The sequence below is a fragment of the Prionailurus bengalensis genome, chromosome B2, assembly GCF_016509475.1.
Source record: "Prionailurus bengalensis isolate Pbe53 chromosome B2, Fcat_Pben_1.1_paternal_pri, whole genome shotgun sequence".
Lineage (NCBI taxonomy): Eukaryota > Metazoa > Chordata > Mammalia > Carnivora > Felidae > Prionailurus > Prionailurus bengalensis.
The window spans coordinates 150,540,723-150,558,857 of NC_057349.1; the positions used below are offsets into that span (position 1 = coordinate 150,540,723).

The 18,135-nt window shown below is 57.1% G+C and overlaps 1 protein-coding gene and 1 long non-coding RNA gene across 5 annotated transcripts in view; one reads left to right on the forward strand and one right to left on the reverse strand.

Moving 5' to 3' along the window:
- FRMD1 (FERM domain containing 1) overlaps nt 1–3,517 on the reverse strand; it is a 30,960-nt gene extending 27,443 nt beyond the window's left edge. For 3 of the 4 annotated variants that reach the window (XM_043592771.1, XM_043592769.1, XM_043592770.1), the window contains exon 1: nt 3,224–3,517. The gene's annotated coding sequence lies outside the window, so the exon portion shown is untranslated. The remainder of the gene's footprint in view (nt 1–3,223) is intronic. The other variant, XM_043592772.1, reaches the window with a different exon arrangement.
- A 259-nt stretch (nt 3,518–3,776) lies between these two features.
- On the forward strand, nt 3,777–12,034 carry LOC122490191. The gene is made up of 2 exons (XR_006299113.1): nt 3,777–5,479; nt 9,633–12,034. It is a non-coding gene; the product is annotated as an uncharacterized LOC122490191 (long non-coding RNA).
- Nucleotides 12,035–18,135: the final 6,101 nt, after the last annotated feature.

The window sequence follows — 18,135 nt, forward strand, 5'->3', positions numbered from 1 at the left end:
ATTTATGCTTTAACTCTCCCAAATCTCTCACATACACAACCCATAACACAAAAAGGCCAGTATTGTGTCCATTTTACATTTGGAGGAAACCAAAGCCCAACAGGGTAAGGGAATTGCCCAGGAACACATGGATCAGCGAGGCTAGAAGCAAACTGGGCTGCCGTGTGCTTCTGCTCTGCCCCCACACCCCCCTCCACGGTGCCAGGTGCGCCCCTTGGTCATGCCGGGGACCTCCCAGCCCTGACCCCCAGGACGGGTCCTGCATTCTCAGGGGCCTCTGGACCAGAGCTCCCCTGGGTGCTTCCCAGGGCACAGCTCTGGTTTCTCCCAGCACTGGACATCTTCCGGGGACATCTTCAGGTGGCACAGAAGCCACCTGAAAGCCTGGACTCGGGTCCAGAGACGACGCACACGCAAGCTCTTTCTCCAGGAACTCAAAGGAAGAGCGGTGTCAGCGAGCCCTCAGAGCTCAGAGAGGGCAGTCTGTGAAGGTGCATGTGGGAGCTGGTGGGGAGGGCCTGGGAGAGTATGGGGAGCACCTCTCACTGGGGGTCACCCGGCCTGAGCCCGGGGCACAGTCACGGGGAGGAGGGACAGTGCTGGAGCTGGGCGGCTGCAGGGGGCAGGCCGGCCTTGGGGCCCTGGGCTGCGGCCAGGAGGGGTGAGCCGCCTCCAAGGCCCCTAGACCGTGTTGAGCAATGCCTGACAGAGCTTCCGCAGCCGGGAAGGAAACTCTATAATACATCCCCTAGGTCAGGTGACAGAGCGGCGGTGGGCGTGGGTGCCGCTTGGGTCCGGCCCGGGGCCCAGATTCCGCTGAGGGGGGTGCCTGCTGTCGGGTCACACCCTCTGCCGGAGGGCGGGCACCGGGACTTTGCATCCAGACTCCCTCACAAAAGCACACTTGAGTGCCACCCTGGGGGCACTTAAGTCCCCCAGAGCAGTGGCCCTCCCGTGCCCAGGGTGGGTGGGGGAGGGGAACAGCCCCCGAGAGTGGGGGTCCTACCTGTGGGAGGAAGGGTCTCAGGTACTATTTGGTTTGTACCTATGTGTGGACCAGACTATTTGTTTCTAATGTTTCTTAATGTTTATTTTATTTATTTTGAGAGAGAGAGAGAGAGAGAGAGAGAGAGAGCAGGGCAGGGGCAGGGACAGAGGGAGAGTGTGTGGGCAGGGCAGGGGCAGGGAGGGAGAGAGAGAGAATCCCAAGCAGGCTCTGCCCCATTAGCACAGAGCTGGACGCAGGTGTGCGTGGGTCTCTTCAGAGCGTGACCCAGGCTCCTTGGGCAGGTGCCCAGGGCCCAGCCGCTCAGCAGACACGCGACAGGCCACATGGGGCACCGTCCTTGGCGCACTGGCCCCGCCACGGCCTCGCCTCCCCTGTGCACACACCTGTGCGTCCTGCCAGCAGCCTGACTCACGCACGTGGCAGATGCTCCACAAATACGTGTGCCAAGACCTCGCTTCAGAGTCAATAGTGCCTCCCTCACCGCCCCCCCAGCCTCTTCTGGGGGCCCCACGTCAGTCCCACCCATGAAGGCAGGTGAGGGGGACCCACAAGAGTGGCGCGCTCCCCAGGTGGCCCCGAGCCGCGCAGCAGGCACAGGGTGGGCAGGCCCCGGCTCCTGGAAGCAGACAGTCGGCCTCCTTCCCGCGGGTGAGGCGTGGGCACACCTCCCGCGGTTACCGTTGGGGTCGTGCTCGCCTGGCCCCAAGAGCAGGAGCTGGCGCCCTGGGTACCGTGGACGGAACTCAGGGAACGACCCCCTCGGGGACCACCGGGCTTCTTGTCAACATTGTAGCCGTGCCCAGGAGTGGGGGTCGTGTCCTGGGGGCCAGCCCTCACCCAACCCCTCCGCCCACGGTGCCTCCAGAGCTCCCAGAGGAGGGGGCTCCCCCGGGGGGTGCCGGCCAGGTGCCATCAGCAGGACGGTGAGAGCCCCGGGTCCCGCAGGCAGCTGGAGGAGCACAGGCCGGAATTAAGGAGCCGACACCCCTACGGCACCGGGCCGGTGCCGGCAGAGTCGGCCGTGCTCACTAGAACATCGGTGCTGTGGTGATGGCTACACACACCAGCCTCCCGGCCAGGGCGCCCCGCACCCACACGTGCAGGCCGCAGTGTGCGGACGCAGGCTCGCGGGGCTGGCGGAGGTGCGGGGGGAAGGCTGGAAGGGCCACTGGCAGCCCAGGCCCGCCTTGCCGCCCCGGTCACTTGCCCCTGGGCTGGGTGCCCACGGTCACAGACCACGTTCTACAAGATGCGGCAAGAGCTAAGGCCAGGTGGCCACAGCACCTTTGTGGTGACAACCACACTAATCAGCAGGTGTCAGGTGTCGTCCGACGTGCTCCAGGCCTGCGGTCCCGCCCACGGAGAGCGGACATTCCACTCGTTTTGGAATCGGAAAGCAAACTTCCCGTCAAGCTCAGAGGGTGCAGTCTGAGCCTTAGGCTGCGCTTCGAACAGAACTGAAGCAAGTGATTCCGGGCCGGAAAGCTCTTTGGGGCGCCACCTTCTTAAGAATCCTGAGCCCCCGAAGCAAACGTGACACCCCCACGAGCCACTCGCTAAACAGAGGCAGCACCTGTACCGCGGCAGACAAATCCGTGCTGTACGAGCACCCCCACCCGGCTCCTGAGCCCCCCTGCGCCCTCTGAAACCTCCGCCGGAATTAAGTCACCGGGCCCTCCCGTCTCCCCTCCACCGTTCGCAGGAGCACCAGCCACATCAGGTTGCAAAGGGAAACTTCTGGGGGCGGGAAGACCCGGGTCCCCCGCCAGCCGCCTCCCTCTGTTCAGGCACCTTTGAGCCCAGCTCTCTTCAAACAAGCCCGGAAAACCCAAATACAGGCCACGCGGGGGTCGAGCGCGCGGCGCGGAGACTAAAGGGGCCGCGCAGCCCGGGTGTCCCTGCACCTGCCTCGGGGTCCACGAGGCAAGGGCAGACGGTGGGGAGGATAGGAGGCGGGGCGGGGGGCCGGGGGGGAGAGGGTCGGGGGGAGAGGCAGGGTAGGGGACGAAGGCGCCGCAGAGCTGGGACCCCGACCCCACCTCTAAGTCAGAAGCCACCGAAGGGACGACCGTGGGCCCGCGTCCTCAGCTTGACTTCGGGGCGCGAACTCCGAGCGACGGCGGCGGCGAGGTGACAGTCCGCGGCCGGGTGCCCGTGTCCCCCAGTGGCTCGGCCGTGGGCGGGGTCACGGGGGGCGGGGACGGACGCGCTCACCTGCGGGGGTCGCGGTCTCAGTCCGGGTTGGGCTCATGGTTCCGGGTCGGGGTCTGGGATTGGGCGGGGGTCGGGGTCCGGGTCGGGGTCTGGTTCCGACTCCTGGTAGGTGTCCGGGTCCGCGTCGGGATCAGGGTCGGGGTCGGGATCCGGGTGCAGAGGCGTGAACGCGGCCGCCGCTTTTCGCGGTCTGAATGGAGCCAGCCCCGCGGGCGGCGGTTGGGGGCAAGCGGCGGCGGCGCGTCCTGGCTGCGGTGGGCGGGGGCTTCCGTCCCTCCCGCCCCTGCACGCCTCCTCTCCCCTCCCCTCCCTGACCCGCCCCGCCCCTGCACGCGTCCTCTAGCCTTCCCTCCCTGGCCCGCCCTGCCCCGCCCTCCCCGACCCTGCAGGAGTCCTCTCCCCTCCCCTCCCTGACCCGCCCTGTCCCCACTTCCGACCCGCTCTATCCCTCCCCCGTCCCCTCCCCATCCCTCGGGGGTCCCACCCCACCCTTCCCGGCCCCTCTCAGCCCCTACCTCTCCAGGCCCGCCCCTCGGTTCTCCCCTACCGGCCCCCCCCCAGGAAGCGCTGAGATTGTTCTCGGAGACAAAGGCAGACCCGGGCCGTGGGAGGGGCTGGAGTGAGGTCGGGAAGGTTGAAGGTCACCATCGATCAACACCTGGGGCTGACCTGGGGCCTCTCTGGCCTGGTGACTTTACCGCAGAAACCTTTAGGAGTTGGGGCTGATGGGCCCAAACCTTGGAACAGCAAGAACACACACACACACACACACACACACACACACACCCAGGCCTGCAGTGGGGAGGAGCTCGGGTGCAGCTCGCTCTAGCCACAGCTGGGCTGCCCTGCGCATCCCTGCAAGGGCACTGGCAAGGTCACCGGAGGCAGTGGCTCCAGGCTCCAGCCTCCCCTTTCTCCTTATTCCCACCTGCCCCCACACCTGTCCCTTCCCAGCTTGTTTTTCTCCAGACGGGCGTCATCCTCTAGTACTCCAGGGGGGTTGTTCAATGTGCTATGACCCCCCTATCCACCCCGCCCCGTCAGAGTGTAAGCCCCTCCACGGCTGGGATTCTTGTCTTTTGTTTACTGCTGAAATCCCACCACCCAGAATAGTGTGGGTGTGGGTGTTCATGAGTAAGTTCACATGTCAGAGCCACACTCAAAAGTAGCAACTCAGGCAAAGCCTTTTCCAACTCCAGTGAGTCACCCTCCTCTGGACACTGAACATCGGCCCAAACCTCCATTATTCGTTTGCAGCGTGAATTCTGTGTCTCCCCCCATTCACCCACGAGAGCCTAACAGTTGCACACCAGCTGTCTTTAACGATGCCCGCCGTCCAGAATGTTCGCCGTTGCATAGCATTCTGCAGTGCAGAAACCAGCCCTCCCATCTCACAGAGGAGGACACTGAGGCAGAGAGGATCCAATCGCCCGGGGAAGGTGGCATGGTTAAACAAGCAGAGGGCGGTCCTCCCTGTCCCGTCGTGTCCCGTGGTCTGCATTTGCTGTTTGCTGTTGACTCCACACCTGGTGAGCAAGTCTCACTAGTCAGCAGGCAGAAACTTGTTGAATAAGTGAATATATTAGCAAGCCACTTTGAATTGTACCATTGAACTGTTACACCTCTCAAAACCATCCATCAAGTCACGTGATCAGCCCGGAGTGAAAATTGGCAGAGGACGTATCCAGTCTCTGGTGACTCAGCACATGGATTCTGGAGCCTGACTTTTGAGGCTTTGTCACCTTCTTGCTGTGTGACCGTCGGTGTCCTGACCACTCACTGCCTTTGTTTCTCTATCTGTAAAGTGGGGTTAATACTAGTATTTCCTTATAGGGGTGTCTGAGGACTCATTGAGCAAATATTTATAAGACATTCAGAAAGTGCTTGACACAGTAAGGGCTATGCCAGCTTTAGCCTTTCGACGTTTTTCTACATGGCAAGACAGTATGTAGGTACAACTGAACAAGTCAAACAGGTGCAAATCACCAGGCACCTCAGTCTACAGAAAGGAGCTCCTGTCGGTCTTGATTTACCTCCCCTTTCGATTCCCTTTTAGCTACAAGGGTGACCAAGCAAGGATCCATTTAAGTGAAGATGGTCTGTGCCACCCGTGAGCTCCCTCGAGAAGCACAAATGGCTTGCAAAGGCCTTGGTGCTGGGGAGGTTATCACAGACGAGCGCGTTCCAGAAACTTCAAGAAACTTCAAGACAAGGTGGTTGTGCGTGTCCGGGTCCGGGTGTCATGATGCCTGGAGGGTATGTGTTGTCCAGTCGTGGGTGGTGTGTGTGTGTGTGTGGTTTTGTGTGGTTGTGTGTGTGCGTGTGTGTGTTTGTGGTTGTGTGTGTGTTGCTGTGTGTGTGTGTGTGTGTGTGGGCGTGTGTGTGCGGGTGTGTGTGTGGTTGTCTGTGTGGTTGTCTTTGTGGTTGTCTGTGTGTGTGTGTGGTTGTGTGTGTGGGTGTGTGAGTGGCTGTGTGTGTGTGCTTGTGTGTGGGTGTGGTTGTCTGTGTGTGTGGTTGTGTGGGTGTGGTTGTCTGTGGGTGGTTGTGTACCTGGTTGTGTGTGGCTGTGTGTGCGTGTGGTTGTGTGTGTGGTTGTATGTGGGGGTGTGTGCAGTTTGTGTGTGGTTGTGTGTGTGTGTGGTTGTGTGTGTGCGTGTGGTTATGTGTGTGTGGTTGTGTGTGGCTGTGTGAATGTGGCTATGTGTCTGTGTGCGTGTGTGTGTGTGGTTGTGTGTGTGGGTGTGTGTGGTTGTGTGTGGGGGGGTGTTTGTGTGTGGGTGGTTGTATGTGTGTGGTTGTCTGAGTGTGGTTGAATTGTGTGTGTGTGGATGTGTGTGGGTGTGTGTACGGTTGTGTGTGTGCAGTTGTATTGTGTGTGTGTGGTTGTGTGAGTGTGGTTGTATTGTGTGTGTGGATGTGTGTGGGTGTGTGTGCCGTTGTGTGTGTCTGGGTGGGTGTGGTTATGTGTGTGTGGGATTGTGTGTGTGTGGTAGTATGTGGGTGAGTGTGGTTGTGTGTGTGCATGTGGTTATGTGTGTGTGGTTGTGTGTGGCTATGTGAATGTGCCTATGTGTCTGTGTGCGTGTGTGTGTGTGGTTGCATGTGTGGGTGTGTGTGGTTGTGTGTGTGTGGGTGTTTGTGTGTGTGTGGTTGTCTGAGTGTGGTTGAATTGTGTGTGTGTGGATGTGTGTGGGTGTGTGTACGGTTGTGTGTGTGCAGTTGTATTGTGTGTGTGTGGTTGTGTGAGTGTGGTTGTAGTGTGTGTGGATGTGTGTGGGTGTGTGTGTGTCTGGGTGAGTGTGGTTGTGTGTGTGCGTGTGGTTATGTGTGTGTGGTTGTGTTGTGTGATTGTGTGTGTGTGTGGTTGTGTGTCTGTATGTGTATGTGCGTGTGTATGTGCGTGTGTGTGCATGTGTGTGTGGTTATGTGTGTGTGCGCGTGTGTGTGGTTTTGTGTGTGTGTGGTTGTGTATGTGCGTGTGTATGTGCATGTGTGTGTGGTTGTGTGTGCGTGTGCGTGTGTGGTTTTGTGTATGTGTGGTTGTGTATGTGCATGTGTATGTGCGCGTGTGTGTGGTTTTGTGTGTGTGTGGTGTATGTGCGTGTGTGTGTGTGCCTGTGTGTGTGTGCGGGCGTGTGTGTGTGGTTGTGTGTGCGTGTGTGTGTGTGCGGGCATGTATGTGCATGTGTATGTGCGTATGTGTGTGCATGTGTGTGTGGTTGTGTGTGAGTGTGTGTGTGCGGGCGTGTGTGTGTGGTTGTGTGTGTGCGGGTGTCTGTGTGGTTTTGTGTGTGTGTCATTGTGTGTGTGTGGTTGTATGTGGGTGTGTGTGCAGTTGTGTGTGTGTGGTTGTGTGTGTGGTTGAGTGTGTGCATGTGGTTATGTGTGTGGTTGTGTGTGTGCGTGGTTATGTGTCTGTGGTTGTGTGTGTGGTTGTGTGTGCATGCACGTGTGTGTGCATGTGTGTGTGGTTTTGTGTGTATGTGCGTGTGTGTGTGAGTGTGTGTGGTTTTGTGTGTGTGTCGTGTGTGGGTGTGTGTGCGGTTGTGTGTGTGCATGTGGTTATGTGTGTGTGGTTGTGTGTGTGTGTGGTTGTGTATGTGCGTGTGTCTATGTGCACGTGTGTGTGCGTGTGGTTGTGTATGTGTGTGTGTGCATGTGTGTGTGGTTGTGTGTGTGGTTGTGTGTGTATGTGTGTGTGGTCGTGTGTGCATGCGCGTGGGTGTCCGCGTGTGTGTGGTTTTGTGTGTGTGGTGTATGTGCGTGTGTGTGTGCGTGTGTGTGTGTGCGGGCGTGAGTGTGTGGTTGTGTGTGCGTGTGTGGTTGTGTGTGGGTATTTGTGTATGTGTGGTTGTATGTGTGTGGTTGTGTGAGTGTGGTTGTATTGTGTGTGTGGATGTGGGTGTGTGTACAGTTGTGTGTGTGCAGCTGTATTGTGTGTGTGTGGTTGTGTGAGTGTGGTTGTATTGTGTGTGTGGATGTGTGTGGGTGTGTGTGCGGTTGTGTGTGGGGGGGTGGGTAGTTGTGTGTGGGTGGTTGTGTGTGGGTGGTTGTATGTGGGCGGGTGTGTGTGGTTGTGTGTGTGCATGTGGTTATATGTGTGTGCGGGCGTGTGTGTGGTTGTGTGTGCGTGTTTGTGTGTGGTTGTGTGTGCAGTTGCGTGTGTGGTTGTGCGTGTGTGTGGTTGTGTGTGTGTGCAGGCGTGTGTGTGTGGTCATGTGCGTGTGTGCGGGGGTGTGTGTGGTTGTGTGTCTGTGTGTGTGTGGTTGTGTGTGTGCGTGTGGTTATGTGTGTGTGGTTGTGTTGTGTGATTGTGGGTGTGTGTGGTTGTGTATGTGCGTGTGTGTGTGTGGTTGTGTATGTGCGTGTCTGTGTGTGCATGTGTGTGTGTGGTTGTGTGTGTGCAGTTGCGTGTGTGTGTGGCTGTGTGTGTGTGTGGTTGTGTGTGTGTGCGGGCGTGTGTGTGTGGTCATGTGCGTGTGTGCGGGGGTGTGTATGGTTGTGTGGTTGTGTGTGTGCGTGTGGTTATGTGTGTGTGGTTGTGTTGTGTGATTGTGGGTGTGTGTGGTTGTGTATGTGCGTGTGTGTGTGTGGTTGTGTATGTGCGTGTCTGTGTGTGCATGTGTGTGTGGTTGTGTGTGTGTGTGCGTGTGTGTGCGTGTGTGTGCACGCACGTGTGTGTGGTTGTTGATCAGCCTGTAGGAGAGTGTTGCCCACATCCGGTTCCCCATCCTCCCTGACTGGAGTCCCCAGCTGGCCATCTCGGCCGCCGCCGTCTTACCATTCATGCCGATGCCCGGGAGGCCCTGATCTCGCCGTTTCCTGCGTCCTGTCCCCGGTAGAGGTGGGGCTGCAGGCGATCAGTCCTCCAGGTGTCCGGCCAAGCAGTGGCGGGTGGCGGTGGTGGTCACACCGTGTTCTCCAGGAAGACGAGGTGACGCCCTTTCACGGCACCTGTGCATGGGACCTTGTTGAGAAACAGGGTCTTTGCCGATGTGTCAGGTGAAGAGGAGGTCATGCTGGGGTAGGGCGGGCCCCAGTCAGTGTGACTGGTGTCCTTACACGGGGAGAGGAGACACGGAGACAGACGGGGAGGAGAAGGTCATGTGACAGTGGAGGCCGAGAGCGGGGTGGCCCGTCTACAAGGCAGGCCAAGGGTCACCGATGCCAGCAGAGCTCTGACAAAGCGAGAAAGGACCCTCTTCCAGAGGCTTCGGCGGGAGTAGGGCCCTGCCAACATCTGACGTCAGCCTGCGGGTCACGAGGACGGTGAGAGAAGAGATTTTCTTGCTGGGCTCCTTTGTTCCGGGGGCCCCGGGAGGCTCGCATGGGCACCATCCGGGGTGTGGCCCCGGCACCCTGGCTGAGGGGGCCGCAGATGCGGGCAGATGAGCAGGATTTGGGGGCGTGAAGGCCTCGGGCCTCAGCTGCCGGACAGCTCCCGGCTTCCTGGGGTTTTTGCAAAGCGAGGCAAAGGCGGAGCCAGGTCCCCCATCTTCTGGGTTTATTGTGTCGGAGGTGGACCCAGGTAACATGCGGTTAGGGCTTAGAGCGACGAGGAGGAGGTAGGCACGGTTTCGAGCAGCCCCGTGGACAGCTTCCTGGCCTTTAAAAGATCGTCCCGGGAGCCCCTCGGCCTTTCGTGTTGAAGGCATCTGTGTGGCCAGGTGCCCTCTGCCGGTTTCCCGGGGCCGCTGGGAGGAAGGGCCACACGCCGGGTGGCTTAAAACCGCAAGAATTTATTCTCCCACAGTCCTGGAGGCCGAAAGTCCACCATCAGAGTGGGGGGACAAGGCCATGTTCCCTCCGGAGGAGGGTCCTGCCTGCCGCTCCCCGCCGGGGCCTTGCAACGGTGCTGGGCGTCCCTGGGCTCGTAGACGCCCCACTCTGATCTCTTCTGTCCTCACAGGGCCGTGTTCTCTGTGCGTCCCTCTTTTCCCCCTCTTACAAGGACACCAGTCGGATTGGGCCAGGGCCCACCTGCTGCGGCACGACCTCATCGTCACTAATTGTATCTGAAACCACCCTCTTTCCAACTAACAGCACATGCGGAGGTCCTGGGGGTTCGGACGTGAACAAGGCTCTATTCGGAGAAGGGACACTATTGGACCCCTAACCTACGCCCGAAGCAACCGCCATCCCTCCTCTAATTCTGCTTCTCGTGACCACGGACTGTCGTCGCCGGGACAAGAGCACCGGGGAACGCAAGAAGAGCTGCCTCCCCAGGGTTTTGGCTTCGTCTCTCTTTTCAGGCCCAAAGTGGGAGTTGGCAACCGTAGGACCGGGAACTGGGTGCGGTGGTTTCTTCTAGAAGAATTGGCGGTATTTTCTAGGAACAGATCTAGCCTCTGGCCCCGCTGAGCTGGGAGATGATCTGGGAGAGCTCCTTCCCGCCCGGGAGGCGCCTCCAGGCCGCCCGCTGCGCTGGTGACGGGGGATCTCGCTCGGCCGGCCGCTCGGAAAGGTAGTGACAGTATTGGTGCCATCAGACGGCAGCACGGGCTGCCACGTCACCTTGAGTCGGGTTCCGTTCTCTTTTACCTTTTCCTTGTCTCCACTGCTGGTCTGGCGGTTATCACTGCTTGTGAATCAGTCTCTCTCCTGTCGCCCCTTCGTTTCCATTCTCCCATCTGCCTCGGCACGGACAGGGCCCGGGGAGGGGTGTGCGAATCAGTGAGCTCACTGTGTGCAAACGGCCCAGATGCTCTCAGGTAAGTACAATGAATCACCGAGATCGTCTTGGTCCATCTCTTAATTCTTGGCCGTGATTGGACGGCTGCGTTTATCAGTGACTTTGAGGCAGAACAGAAATCGTTATACTTTGCAGAACAGGAGGCACCAGCGGAAGAGAGGACAGAATGATCTGTAGGAGGCTTTCGAGCACCTCCCACTCACATGCCACGTCAGACTGGGGATTCGTGACCCCAATCACATTATCTCCCGAGCGCCCACTGTTGGCTCCCTGTGGCCCAGCAAAAGGGGCACACACGCCCCGAGCCCAGAGCACACCCTCACGGGGAGAGTCGGCAGGAAATAGACTGCCACGTGCACTTTGGGTTCTGCCGGTGCGAGACAAACTGCAGACTCCCAGACGGAAGGGAACTGGGGAACATACTTGGGTTTGCTGTGGAAAGTGGAATTTTCCCTCGGACTGTAAACGAATTCACCGCCTTAGTTAATGCACGCGAATCCCGCAGGCTGTTCTGTTAGAGGACCTGGAACCCCGCCGGCCCTGACCCGCCCGCATCCGCCCCAGGAAAGGCAGGCTCACTGCCCCTGGTGCCGCAGTGCCAGGGCGAAAGGGAGGAACGGAGGCCACCGGGGCCGCGGGGACAGCTGGGGGCAGACGGGTGCGGGCGGAGCTCGGGGCCAACTTCAGGATGCATTATTGTTGAAGATACTCGTGACGCATCCCAGAACTCAGTTAGAGGCAGCTCACGAGGCTGCAGATCCCGGACCTCACTGAGGACACCGATGGCACGACCTGTGCAAAGCTGCAGTGTCTCACTCACTGTTAAGTGTGTGTGCTCAGTACTGAACTAGCACAGTGTTCCCAATCAAATTAGTGCCACGGCAAACGAAAACACGAAGTCAAAATCATATCCGCACCCCCACGTTCACTGCTGCATCATTTACAATAACCGAGGTGTGGGAACAGCCTCGGTGTCCACTGATGGGTGAGTGGATAAAGAAGTGGGGTGTGTGTGCGTGTGTGTGTGTGTGCATGTGCGTACAATGGGATGTCACTCAGCCATAGAAAAAAGATCTTGCCATCTGCAACAACATGGACGGACCCCGAGGGCGTTACGCTAAGGGAAGTAAGTCAGACAGGAGAAGAGACCACGTAATCTTACTTACATATAGAGTCTGAAAGAGACAAACCAAAACAAAACCAAGAGACACAGACACGGGGAGCAGGTCGGTGATTGCCAGGTGGGGGTGAGGGGTGGGACAGACGGGTGACGGGGCAAAGGAGGGCGAGAGGTACAGACTTCCAGCTATAGAATAAATAAGTCAGGAGGATAGGATGTACAGTCGTGACGACTCCAGTTAGGAACGCCGGGCGGATAGAAGTTGCTAGGGGCCGAAGTCTTGAAAGTCCTCCTCAGGAGACAAAAACGAACAGTGTGGAGACGGACGGTGACCAGCCTTTGTGGTCCTCAGTGCACAGATATTGATTCCTTATGTTATACATCAATTCTACCGCGATAACAGCAATAAAATTAATGTCATCGAGAAATTATGCAGAAACCAGATTTTGCTGCACACGGTGCCCTGAAAAGTCACCGAAGGAGTAGGAAATGATTTTACGAAAAAGCAAACACCTTCTTTTACAAAAGGACGTGTTATTAATGTTAAAGATGGTAAAGTCTCAAAAAAAAAAAAAAGATGGTAAAGTCTCTTGACATTTGACACCAAGTTTGCCAACGAAGAGGATCCTAAAAAAAGAAAAACAGAAACTCACTGTAACTGCACACTGTCTATTTGGCCCATCTTTAAAACACAAGAAAATTTCAAAGTCAGTTTCTTTTCTAGGTTAGAGGTAACAGTCATTTTGAAAGAAAGTTCTAAAACACTGAAAGAATCGTACGGGGTTTGCAGTTTAACAGATGACTTCTGGAGTCTGAATCAGAAGAATCGGACATCTTGCCTCCAGGCAACACTGTCCACCTTGAGCGCATCGTAAAGAGGCTCTGCGCGCATCGTAAAGAGGCTCCCCATATGAAAGTCTAAAAACCTGCGGGTAGTTTTCTAAAATCGAACATGACTCCCATCGAAGCACTGTGACGTATTTGTCAGCGGTAATTTATTGGGCACGTTTCTAAATAATTTTGAATTTCTCAGGACATGTACAACTACGCCAGTGTCATTCGTGGAAGCTGAGGCTTCTCAAAATTTATTTAAAACCACTTAGTGGGGCGCCTGGGCGGCTCCGGCCGTTAAGCATCCGACTTCGGCGTCGGTCACGATCTCACGGTTCTTGAGATCGAGCCCCGCGTTGGGCTCTGCGCTGACAGCGTGAAGCCTGCTTGGGATGCTTTGTCTCCCTCTCTCTCTGCCCCTTTCTCTCTCCTCAAAAATAATGAATAAATAAATAAATACATACACCTCTTCTTATCTATACTATCACAAAAAAGACCATCAAATCAAATGACCTGTTGTAGAATAGAATGTTCCTGAAGCAAGTAACAGCAATCATTTAAAGAATTTTGTCTCAACGAAAGGACATATTTTTTTTAAATGTTTTTATTTATTTTTGACACAGAGAGAGAGAGACAGAGCATGAGTGGGGGAGGGGCAGAGAGAGAGGGAGACACAGAATTTGAAGCAGGCTCCAGGCTCCGAGCTGTCGGCACGGAGCCCGACGCGGGGCTCGAACTCACAGACTGATGGATAATGACCTGAGCCTCAGTTGGACGTGCAACCGACTGAGCCACCCAGGTGCCCCGAAAGGACATATTTTTATAAGAGAGTATTATTTACACCCTAGTGACTTAAACTTTCCGACTAGTGTGATTAAAAAATGCAAATTTTCTATTATTTCATGTACAATAATTGAGTTTGCACTTTCTTTATACAGAATGACCTTGTGTTTCAGTAGTTACTGAGAATAGAATATTACTATAAACGAGGTTTATTTCAGGAAGGCGTGGTGTCTCCCCCAATCGGATGGGAAGCCACCACAGGTGGGGCCACGCGATGGCCGTGTGAGGCCCGTGGCCTGAGCGGTGAAAGAACTCACAGAGGCAGAATAGAGGAGACAGGAGACCACTGGATACGCTGCAAGGGAGCAGTGGGCAGGGACAGCAGGGGGGAGGCTGTGTGGCAGGAGGCGGGATTGGTGCTGTGCCCGCGGAGTTGAGAGGAAGGGGAGGAGGTGGGAACACACGGGATTTTCCTCTTTTGGTGCCTGAGTCCAGGCGTGAGTGGCACCTGTCGGCTAGGCTTCTGGCTGTCTTGAGGGGGGTGGCCCAGCGGACCTGTGTGCACCCGGCCTGGCCACCTTGCTCAGGTCCCCCTTGTTCAGGTCGGCTGCCTAAAAGCCGCTTCTAGGGAAGGGTTTGCCTTCTTGAACTTCACACAGAGGTTGAGGTTAGTTGCTACCAAAGTGGACAACATTATTATTATTTAAAATATTTTTTAAATGTATTTTTGAGAGAAAGAGCATGAGTGAGTGAGGGGCGGCGAGAGAGGGAGAGGCCGGAGCCTGAAGCAGGCCTGGAGCTCACCCAACGCGGGGCTCGAACTCACGAACCGCAAGATGGTGACCTGAGCCGAAGTCCGGCTGAGGTCTCAGATAACCGGCTGAGCCCCCAGGTGCCCCCCCAAGATGGACAACATTATAATCTAAATCCGAATTACTAAAACAGATCGACCAAGAATTTGAAATAATTATGTGAAATGTGTCTGAGAAAATATAAGGTATTATCGATGTGAAGTGAAAAGACGAAGCCATAAAGGGAACCAAGTGGCAATATGATGTGTGAAAAACGATGAAGGAGCCTAAACAAGCTGACACCCCTCCCCCCCTCCCCCCCCCCCCCCCCCGTGGGATGTGTGACACTCCTCAGGCTCCTGGCCACCAAGGACAAAGGGAAGGACAGAAAACAAGTGATTACACTGATAGAGTCTCTGGTGTTTACAAACATCGTAGTGAAATTTCGAGGAAAGGGAGGTCCCTTCGTGGCCTGGGGCCCAGGAACTCCCTGCGGTCCGGATGCCAGTGCTTTCCTAGAGGGAAAACCACCCTTAGCCTGACGACAGCCGGGCCTCCAGGGATCTGTGAGGTGTGCTGGGGGTGTCCCCTACTCAGCAGCTGAGGGTCCTACAGTCCAACTCAGCTCTGACACCGTCTACCTGGAGACAGAGTCGACCGCACACGGTAAGGGCTCAGTCCCCCACACAGCACACACGCGGCCCCCCTCCAGCTGTCACCTGTGTGGGGGACAAAGGCAAAAGAAATGGCAGATAAAATTGAATTTCCTTATACCCTGCAGCCCACTGACAAGGTACTTGAGACCCGCAGAGGAAAACGTTTCTCATGTCTTGTTTCTCCGGGAACTCCCTTTGTCTTCACGTTAGTGCTTTGCTAGAGGGAAAAACCACCTTAGCCAGTGTCTACTTTAGCAGATGAAAGTCCTTCTGGGGACTCCCCTAGTCTTTACCTCCCCCAGCTCCCAAGTGCATAACCTGTCACTCCTCGGGACCCCAGTGCAGCCCTTCCTGCCCTCGGGTCCCGTCCCCGTGCGTGCTTTAATAAAACCGTCCTGTTGCACGGAAGACGTCTCAAGAATCCTTTCTTGCCGTCGGCTCTGAACCCCAACTTCTGCACATCCACCTGTGCAGCAGACCAACAGACTATAAATAGGAGTTTCCCTCGCCCCCCTCCTGGGTTTGATTAGTTTGCTAGAGGGCTCACAGAGCCCAGCAAACCAGTTGACTCTGGAAACTTCCTGGATCACCAGCATTTTTGGCAGGAGTACGACTTAGGAGTGGCCAGATGGGAGAGACACACAAAGGGCAGGTGTGGGGAAAGAGCTCAGACCTTCCGTAGCTGCCCCGGGTACATCGCTGTCCCCAAATCCCTCTGTTCACAGACCCGGGAGCTCTCCCAGCCCAAACTCTGGGGTGTTCATGGGGCCTTCCCTACACTGGCGTGACTGATGAAATCATTGGCCATTGGTGATTGAACCCAACCTCCAGTCCCCTCCCCTCCCCGGAGGTCAGCGGGTGGGACCGAAAGTTCCAACCCTTAATCCTGTGACTGTTCCCCTGGCAACCTGCCCCCTCCTTTAGGGGCTTTCCAAAAGTCACTGCATGAGCACAACAAAAGATACTTGGTCACTCTCAGCACTTAGGAAATTCCAAGAGTTTCAAGAGCTTCAAGCCGGAAATGGAGACAAAGACCAAATGTGTCTATTTCTGTTTATTTATTAGTGGAAACGTACAAGACAGATTAATAGAGCCATTAATAGATGGAGACAACCCTCAGGAGTCTGAGGAAAGAAAGAAGAAACAAAAAGTGTACAAGAGGGGCACCTGGTGGCTCAGTCAGTTCAGTGTCCGACTTCGGCTCAGGTCATGATCTCACGGTTTGTGAGTTCAAGCCCCGCGTCGGGCTCTGTGCTGACAGCTCGGAGCCCGGAGCCCGCTTTGGATTCTGTGTCTCCCTCTCTCTCTGCCCTTCCCCCTCTCTCTCTCAAAAAAAATAAACATTAAAAAAATTTAAAACGTGTACAAAAAAAGTAAAGGGACACTACGGGTAAAACTGGACGAGCTGATTATAATAATCGATCAATACCCAAAAGAGCCTTAAGAACTAGAACCGGAGGAAAGAGAGCTGAGGGCAGAGCCAGAGGGCAGGAGGCATCGAGGGGCGCCCCTGGGGGAGCCCCGGGCAGACAGGGCGGCATTTCCGAAGGGACTCCGCTGCAGGGCACTGCCAGGTGCCCAGGGCGTGGGGCGCCAGGCGAGGGCTCAGGCACAGGGTCCCGCAGGTCATTTCCACACCAGGCGGCCAGCCGTGGGTTCGTTTTCTCCACCCGAGGGGCCGGGGCCGGGTCGGCTTGGGGCCCTGGGCGTCTCCAGGTCTGGGAGCCTCCACAGCTGAGGGACCGGGGTGCGGCTCCGGTCCCAAGGGACTGGTGTCCTATCAGGGTGTGCACAGGGGACGACCATGTGAGGACTCAGGGGTGAGACCGCCGTCTACACGCCAAGGAGAGAGGCCTCCGCAGAGACCAGCCTGCCCAGGCCTGGGTCTCAGGCCTCCAGCCTGTTGTCTGAGCTGCTGGGTCTGGGGGGTTTGTCATGGTGGCCAGAGCCGACTGGCTGTGTCCTGTCTGAGGCGATTGGCCACTGTAGAGAGTCACCAACATGTCCATGCTGCTCAGACCCGTCCGCTCCCGCGAGAGAATTATTTACCCACGGAAACACTTGAGGAGAAGCTTTAAGAAAGGACGCGCGCATGGATGTAAATGTAAGAAAAATAAAAAATAAAGTTAAATCAAAAAAAAAAAAAAAAGAAGAAAGAACATGCGTGCCCCAGGGCTGGGTCACAGCAGCATCGTCTCGAGAGCAAGGCGTGGGGACAGTTCCCACTGGGGACCCAGGGATCAAGGAGCTGTGGCGTCTGACGCGGCGGGATAGCTGTGGCCGCACGGACGGACCCGAGCACGTCACGGGGAGTGAGCGAGGTCAGACAGAGAGGGACAGCGCCGCGTGCTGTCACCGTGGAATCTCAGAAATCAAACCGGACGGAGTCCCTCAGGCGCTGCAGCAGACACGTCTTCCCAAGACAGCTGCCGAATCCCACCCCGGATCCGGCGGCCTGGTGGGGGTCCCTCCCCCTCCCTCCGCTTCCGGGCTCTTCGCCCGGGAGGCCGTGCGGAGGGCACCAGGCCCCAGGGGACAAGGGAGGGGGCCGCGTTGGGCCTCCAGCCCCTCCGCCCCCGTGAGCCAGCCCCGAGTGGAGACCGGGGAGGAGGGCACCCCCAGAACTGGAGAGACTCGGTGCCTTGCAGCCTCGCCCTCCCTTCCGGGCCGCAGGAGATGAGCCAGAACAGGCGGGAAGCCCGCTCATCCAACAGCCTGTGGGGCTCAGAACACGTCCGCGTCCAGATCGAGCCCTCGCAAGGGGTCTGGTGCCTGGCTCTCGGCTCTCCCTCTGCAGGCGGTAAGCCTGGGCTCACACCGCCAGGAAGTGTGAGACGGCGACCTTGCCGGACACTGTGCCTGCAACCGCGACACTGAGGTCGTGGCCACTCCGAGGGCCCCGTCCGTCCCCTACGGCACAAGTCAAAGGTCAGCGGGTAAGTCAGAACTGGGCGGCTGTTGGCGCCACGTGGAAACACTGTGCTGGGGGTCCATGCACGTGACGTCAGAGAGGACAGCTCGTCTCATCACCCCGTGGCGTGGCCTGTGTGGGTTCCGCTTCGCGGTCCGCTCTCCGGTCCCCTGCTCGGCCTTCCTCCTGTCTTACGGCATCGCGGGTGGGGGTGGGCTACAGCCAGGAGCCTGGCGTGACCAGCCTCTGCCCGGGCTGCGTGGCGAGCCTGTGAACGGTGGCCACAGGCACGCTGTCCTGTGTGCCAGCCTGTCCCGCGAGTGCTGTTTCCCATGGGACTGGGGAAGGGAGGGCGGAGGTCATTCTGAACCACGTGCAGAAGCCACACTGTCCTCCAAAGGGCAGAGGTCACCTTATGAGTAAGCGTGTGGGGCCACAACCTTCCCGCTGTCCCTCCGCAACCGAGTGTAAATGGTCTTTAAACCACAGACTGTGATGAGTAACTCAGAAAACACCCAACACGTAAGAGCGTCCGAGGGCAGAACATGAGACTGAGATGCATTTTGTTGTTGGCGTTGAACAGGGTCAACCGTCAGTTGGGACGAAGACAGACTGAGAGTCTGAGAGA